The sequence below is a fragment of the Canis aureus genome, chromosome 4, assembly GCF_053574225.1.
Source record: "Canis aureus isolate CA01 chromosome 4, VMU_Caureus_v.1.0, whole genome shotgun sequence".
Taxonomy (NCBI): domain Eukaryota; kingdom Metazoa; phylum Chordata; class Mammalia; order Carnivora; family Canidae; genus Canis; species Canis aureus.
Genome location: NC_135614.1, coordinates 24,436,575 through 24,442,947, shown reverse-complemented (window position 1 = coordinate 24,442,947; position 6,373 = coordinate 24,436,575). Strand labels below are relative to the sequence as shown.

Below are 6,373 nucleotides of genomic sequence, written 5' to 3'. Positions count from 1 at the left end.
GGCATATGGTGTTTTGTGACTGGCTTCTGTCACTTAGCACAATGTTTTCAAAGTTCCTCCACGGTGCAGCATGGATCAGAACTTCACTCCTCTTTATTGTAAAATCATCTCCTACCCATGGATATACCACATTTTATCTACGCATTCATAAGCTGATGAACATTCGGACTGTTTCTATTCTTGCCTATTATCAATAATGCTGTTGTGAACCTTTCTGCACAGATTCTTATGTTGGGCACATGTCTTTGTTTCTCTCGTGTATATATATATACCTAGGAGTGGGATTGTTTCTCTCTGGGTTTAACAATTTCAGAAACTGCCAGACTTCTCCCCACAGCAGCCGCACCATTTTACATTCCTACCCACAGCGTATGGTGAGGGTTCCAAGTTCTCCACGTCACTGCCAATGCTTGTTACTCATTTTTTAAAAAAAGATTTTATTTATTTATTCATGAGAGACACAGAGAGAGAGAGAGAGAGAGGCAGAGACATAGGCAGAGGGAGAAGCAGGCTCCCTGCAGGTAGCCTGATGCAAGACTCGATCCCAGGATCTTGGGATCACGACCTGACTAAAGGCACACAGATGCTCAACCACTGAGCCACCCAGATGCCCTAAGGAGTGGTTTTAATAGCCTTTCCATAATTGTGGGTTTTCTTCTTTGATAGTACACCAGAACTTAAGAAGTGGTAAGTTTCTTAAAGATTAGTTTCTATGTGGAATCTGAAACTACATCCATGAATATTTCATACACTTTTATTAAAGACTTTTTTTTTTTTGAGAGAGAGTATGCAAGGGGGGAAGGGCAAAGGGAGAGAGAAAATCCCCAAGACGACTCCTCTCTGAGTACGGAGCCTGACCTAGGGCTCGATCCTGTGGCTCTGGGACGATGATCATGACCTGAGCCGAAATCAGGAGCTGCCAGCTTAACGGACTGAGCCACCCAGGTGCCCCAGTATTGTCTTATTTTAAAATCCATGATCTATCTTGCACTGGAAATGGATCTTTAACCCAGGTATCATGCATCAGTCACTTGGAAGTGTTTGGTTTGCCGAATGGTGCAGATCTTCCAAAAGATAGCACATCATTAAACAATGCAAAAAAAAAATCACATTTGTTGACATCGTCACTCATCTCATCAGAAAAGTTTTTAAATATTAGCAAGCTGTCAAGCCCACAGTGGTGGATACAAGTTTTCCAAATTTCTGACTTCTGCTTTACAGCTCAGATTCATCATTGACAACGAATGTGATCAATCATTTTCCCCTGAAGTGACATCTTGTTTTATTTTTCATCCTTTCCCCTATGATCCTGTTTTGTTTCTTAAATTCCACATATGAGTGAAATCATATGATAATTGTCTTTCTCTGATTGACTTATTTCCTTAGCATAATACCCTCTAGTTTCATCCGTGTTGTTGCAAATGGAAAGATTTCAGTTTTTGATGGCTGAGTAGTAGTCGGTCCACTGTATGTATGCGTGTGTGTGTATATATATATATACACACACACACATACACACACCACATCTTCTTTATCCATTCATCCTTCAAGGGACATCTGGGCTCTTTCCATAGTTTGGCGATTGTGGACACACTAGTGCTACAAACATTGGGGTGCACATGTCCCTTTGAATCACTATGTTTGTATCCTTTGGATAAATATACAGTTGTGCAATTGCTGATCATAGGGTAGCTCTATTTTAACTTTCTGAGGAACCTCCATACTGTTTTCCAGAGTGGCTGCACCAGCTTGCATTCCCAACCGTGCAAGAGGGTGCCCCTTTCTCTGTTGGTCACTCTTTCAAGTAAAAATGATATTCTGTGGACCAAGAGGCTAGTTTGCTTCCAACTCAGACAAGCTCACAAGTGCGTTTCCCTACAGCTGTCCACGTAGTTATCAGCCCAAGTGTTCTAGACACGTGGCCAATCTCATCACACAGAATATTAAAAGTCAGGCACTCACGGGCAGAGATTGAAAGAAATTGACCATTTTTAGGGGTGCCTGGGTGGCTCAGTGGTTGAGCATCTGCCTTTGGCTCAGGGTGTGATCCTGGGTCCCAAGATTGAGTCTTGCATCAGGCTCCTGGCAGGGAGCCTGCTTCTCCCTCTGCCTGTGTCTCTGCCTCTCTCTGTGTGTCTCTCACGAATGAATGAATAAATAAAATATTTTTAAAAGAAAAGAAATTAACCATTTTTACTGTTTCACCAAGGACACTCTTGAATGATGCTGGCATTTTTTTGTCACTGAGAGTGTGTGTCTATGCAGGATACAGTGGCGACCTCCAAGTTTGGGGCCACTGCTTTGCTTCCTGCTGAGGTTTCAGCAGTTTGACCTGCCATGGCTTCTGCATCATCAAATGTCCTCGTGGTGAGAAAGGCACTCCCTTAGTACTGCCCCATAGGGTCTCAGGGATTTCACTATAAAATCTTCCATGCAGATAATCGAACTTATGTATACATATAATTTTTTAAAAAAAGAACAGTATAATGCCCCAACTAACAAGTAACAGAAAAAGAAAGTCATAGTAAATGTATGTGCATCTCACCAGCAGACACGAGGTGATGCAAGGTGGCCGCCACACACTCATGCCACATCAAGCGCATCACATATGCCCCACCACAGATGCAGGTGGCTTCAAGGATCCTGTTTTGGGGACCTGAATCCCATTCGGTTAGAGCTGTGATTTTTCTGAAATGGCTAAAACTCCCAGGGGCGTTGCCTATGAAAAAAATATAGTCTCCCATTAATTTGCATCCTCAGGGTATGATTCAAAAGGTGCAAAAGACCACCTTGTATTTAAGTGTGAAATGGAAGTGTGAAATGGAGTTTGGATTTTTCTACTGACGTGAATATCTGAAGAGACTCTTGAAAATCAGGAGAGGACGCTGGAAACAACGTTTCTGTCTCAAGGGGGCAGCCCTGAGCAGTGCAGGGTCGGCCTTGCTGCCTAGCCCCAAATGCCTGCAGTGGGTGGGGGGATGGGGTGACTGGGTGACGGCACTGAGGAGGGCACTTGACAGGATGAGCATTGAGTGTTATACTATATGTTGGCAAATCGAACTCCAATAAAAAAATATACAAAAAATAAATTTAAAACAAAACAAAAACCCCACAAATGCCTGCAGTCCATCTCCCTCATCATTGCGAGGAGCCAAGAGACCTGCACACAGACCCCACACTTGCCACAGGGGCTGCTTCCCTGCAGGAGCCCCTGCCTCAGATCCAACCCCAGGGCCCCCAGGACCTGCTGCTCACCCAGAGTGTCTCAGTCCTTGGAGGCTGCTGACAAAGTGCCCAGAGTGGGGGGCTGATGAACAGCAGAAATGTATTTCTCCCAGTACCAGAGGCTGCAAGTTCCAGATCCAGAAGCCAGCATGGTCACGTTCCAGAGAGGCCCCTCTTCCAAGATGCAGACTGTCGATGTCTCATCATAGCCTCACATGGAGAAGAAAAGCACCAGGAAGGGGATCCCTGGGTGGTGCAGTGGTTTAGCGCCTGCCTTTGGCCCAGGGCGCGATCCTGGAGATCCGGGATCGAATCCCACGTCGGGCTCCCGGTGCATGGAGCCTGCTTCTCCCTCTGCCTATGTCTCTGCCTCTCTCTCACTGTGTACCTATCATAAATAAATAAAAATAAAAAAAAAATAAAGAAAAGCACCAGGAGGCTCTCTGAGGTCCCTTTTATAAGAGCACTGGCTCCATTCGCGAGGCCTCCACCCTGATGACCGACCTACTGCCCCAAGGTCCCACCTCCTAATGGCATCACATTGGGGGTTAGGATTTCAACATGCGAATTTGGGGTAGACAGGAACGTTGTCTATCACAGAGGGTGACTGAGGCCAGGCTGGGGCCAGGGGAGGGTCCCCCAGGGAGCAGCCTGTGACTTCAGGCTGGCTGCCTTTGGTAACCTCTGCTGTGTCACCATGGGCCGGCGCCATGGTGAGGGTGCTGGCCTGGAACTGGGTGCTTGCAGGCACATCTGCTGCACAGCATCTGTGTGACTTGATCTTCAAGAAGCTGTGGAATGTCAGGGCCTCTGACAGCCTGGACAGCCAGAGAGGTAGCAGGGAACGGAGTCCTTCCAAACTCCAGAACTGTTCCTGTCCTCAGGGTGGCGTCCTCCAGGTCCAGCCTTATCTCTCCAGGGCCCTGCAGGTAGCATATTCTCTGTCTCCTCAGGGCCTTTGTACATGCTATTTCCTCTGCCCCCAAACCCTTTCCTACCTGCTGCACTAGCCTGATAACTCACCTTCCAAGTCTCACCTTAGATACCACCTCCTCTAGGAAGCCCTTCCTGACCTTCCTAAGTCTGAGTCAAGTGCCCTGGCAGCCCTGTAATCACCCATCAGAGCATTTATCTCTCACTCTCCCTATTCCTGGGTCTGTCTCCCCACTAGAGCTGTGAATCCACAGAGGGCAGGTCAGCTCTAGTTCTCTCCTGCATCCCCACAGGCCTGACACAGGGCTGGTGGTCATGGTTAATAATATCTAGGAACTGATGGATGACGCCAATGAATGGTGTAAACTGGAAGGTGTGGAGTGACCCCATTGCATCTGGAGGGACCAAGGGGAGAGATGCTGTGGGCAGCAGCATGCACAGCTCAGAGAACGAGATCCTACAAATTTGGGGGACTGTGGGAGACTCAGGGGAAGGAAATGGCCCAGTGGTCTCATGCCTGGCTCCTGGCCAGTGTAAAGAAAAAGGAGCAGCAAGAAGAGCTCCCCTGAAGGAAGTAGGGTCTCTGGGGGTGGGAGATGGGGAGTTCAAGGGCCAGGGCCAGAGGAAGAGCCACATTGAGAGGGATGGTTGCAGGGGCAGGGATGTTGCTGGGGGTGGGGGGCTGTAGGGGGAGAGGCAGGATTCAGGATGGGGCAGGGAACCAAGGACTCTGGGACCCAGGCCTAGACCACAGGCTTGAGGAATACCCAAAGCTGCCTTCTTCACATGAGCCCAGGGGCAGGCCTCGTGAGTATTTCTAACTCTAATATAAAATCCAGGGGCCTCAACTCCTTCATTTTAGGGATGAGTGTGAAACGGGGACCCAGGGATGGGGTGACTGGGCCAGGGAAGCGGCAGGCCCGGGGCAGGGCCTCTGAGCAGCAGGGAGAGGTGGGGACAGGGTGGAATTCAGGCCTCCGCCTCCTTCCTCTCTGGGGTGGAAGGTGCGAGGTGCCCGGTGGTCCCTCAGCACTTCTGCAGGCCTCGGCCTCAGCCCCATTTGACAACCCAGGTGGCCGAGGGGTGGGGGGGGCTTTCCCCGAGGTGTGGTGGGCAGTGCAGAGGAGCTCCGGAGAGAGTTCCTGAGGAGGGGGGGAGCCCGGGTGCTGCCGGAGGAGGTGTCCCGGGAGGGAAGGAGGGAGGGAAGGAAAGAGGGAGGGAGGGAAGGAGGAAAGGAGGGAGGGAAGGAGGGAAGGAAGGAGGGAGGGAGGGAGGAAAGGTGGGAAGGAAGGAGGAAAGGAGGGAAGGAAGGAAGGAGGGAAGGAAGGAAGGAAGGAGGAAAGGAGGGAGGGAAAGGAAGAAAGGAGGAGGGAGGGAGGGAGGGAGGGAAGCAGGGAGGGAGGCAGAGGCGCGCTGCTGGCGTCCGCGGGATGAGCCGGGGCTGCGGGAAGGGGCGAAGCGACCGGGCCGCGTGGGCGCCGCGCTGTGGACGCGCGCAGGTGTCGGCCCCGCCGCGGGCCTCCGGGGGCCCCACCGCCCAACCCCGGGCCCCCCCACCCCACCCCCACCCCCACCCCCAGGGGCGGCCTGAACCCGAACGTGCAGGCCCTCCGCGCGCTTTCGGATCCTCTTTCGCTTCTCCTTCCTTGGAGAGCCGACTGCGGGGTCCGCGGGGACGACCTGAAACTGCGTTTCGAAAGAGGATGAGGATCTGGGCGCCGGGGGTCTTGCGCAAGGGGCGGGGCGGGGCGGGGGGAGGGGAGGGGGGAGGGGGGTGTCCTCGGAGCCAGCGGGGCCCGGGCGGGAGCTGCCCCAGAGCCTCCGCCCCCGCCCCCGCCGCCCGCCCCGAGCCCCGGAGAAGTCGGGGCCACGCTCCCTGCTGGGGGGCGGGGGGCGCCTGGCGGGCGGGGGGCGCTCAGCCGCGCGGGGAAGCCCAGGAGTTGCCGGCTCTGTTTTATTTTACGATGAAACTATTTTGGGGGGCGCCTGGGGGCTCAGCGGCTGAGCGTCTGGCTTCGGCCCCGGGCGTGAGCGGGGTCCTGGGATCGAGGCCTGCCCTGCGGGGAGCCCGCTTCTCCCTCGGCGGTGTCCCTGCCCCTCTCTGTGGGTCTTCATGAATAATAAATAAAATCTTTATTTTTAAAAATTCAACCGCTTAAACTTGTAAACGTGAAATTCCAAGTCTGACTTTCTTCTTTCTTTCCTCCTTCTTGCC

General features: G+C 52.1%; 1 long non-coding RNA gene across 1 annotated transcript; it reads right to left on the bottom strand.

Annotated features, from left to right (window-relative positions):
* Positions 1-736: 736 nt before the first annotated feature.
* On the bottom strand, positions 737-5,245 carry LOC144311830 (uncharacterized). Its single transcript, XR_013377332.1, has 2 exons — positions 3,256-5,245; positions 737-2,719 (listed from the first exon to the last, which is right to left on the bottom strand). It is a non-coding gene; the product is annotated as an uncharacterized LOC144311830 (long non-coding RNA).
* Positions 5,246-6,373: the final 1,128 nt, after the last annotated feature.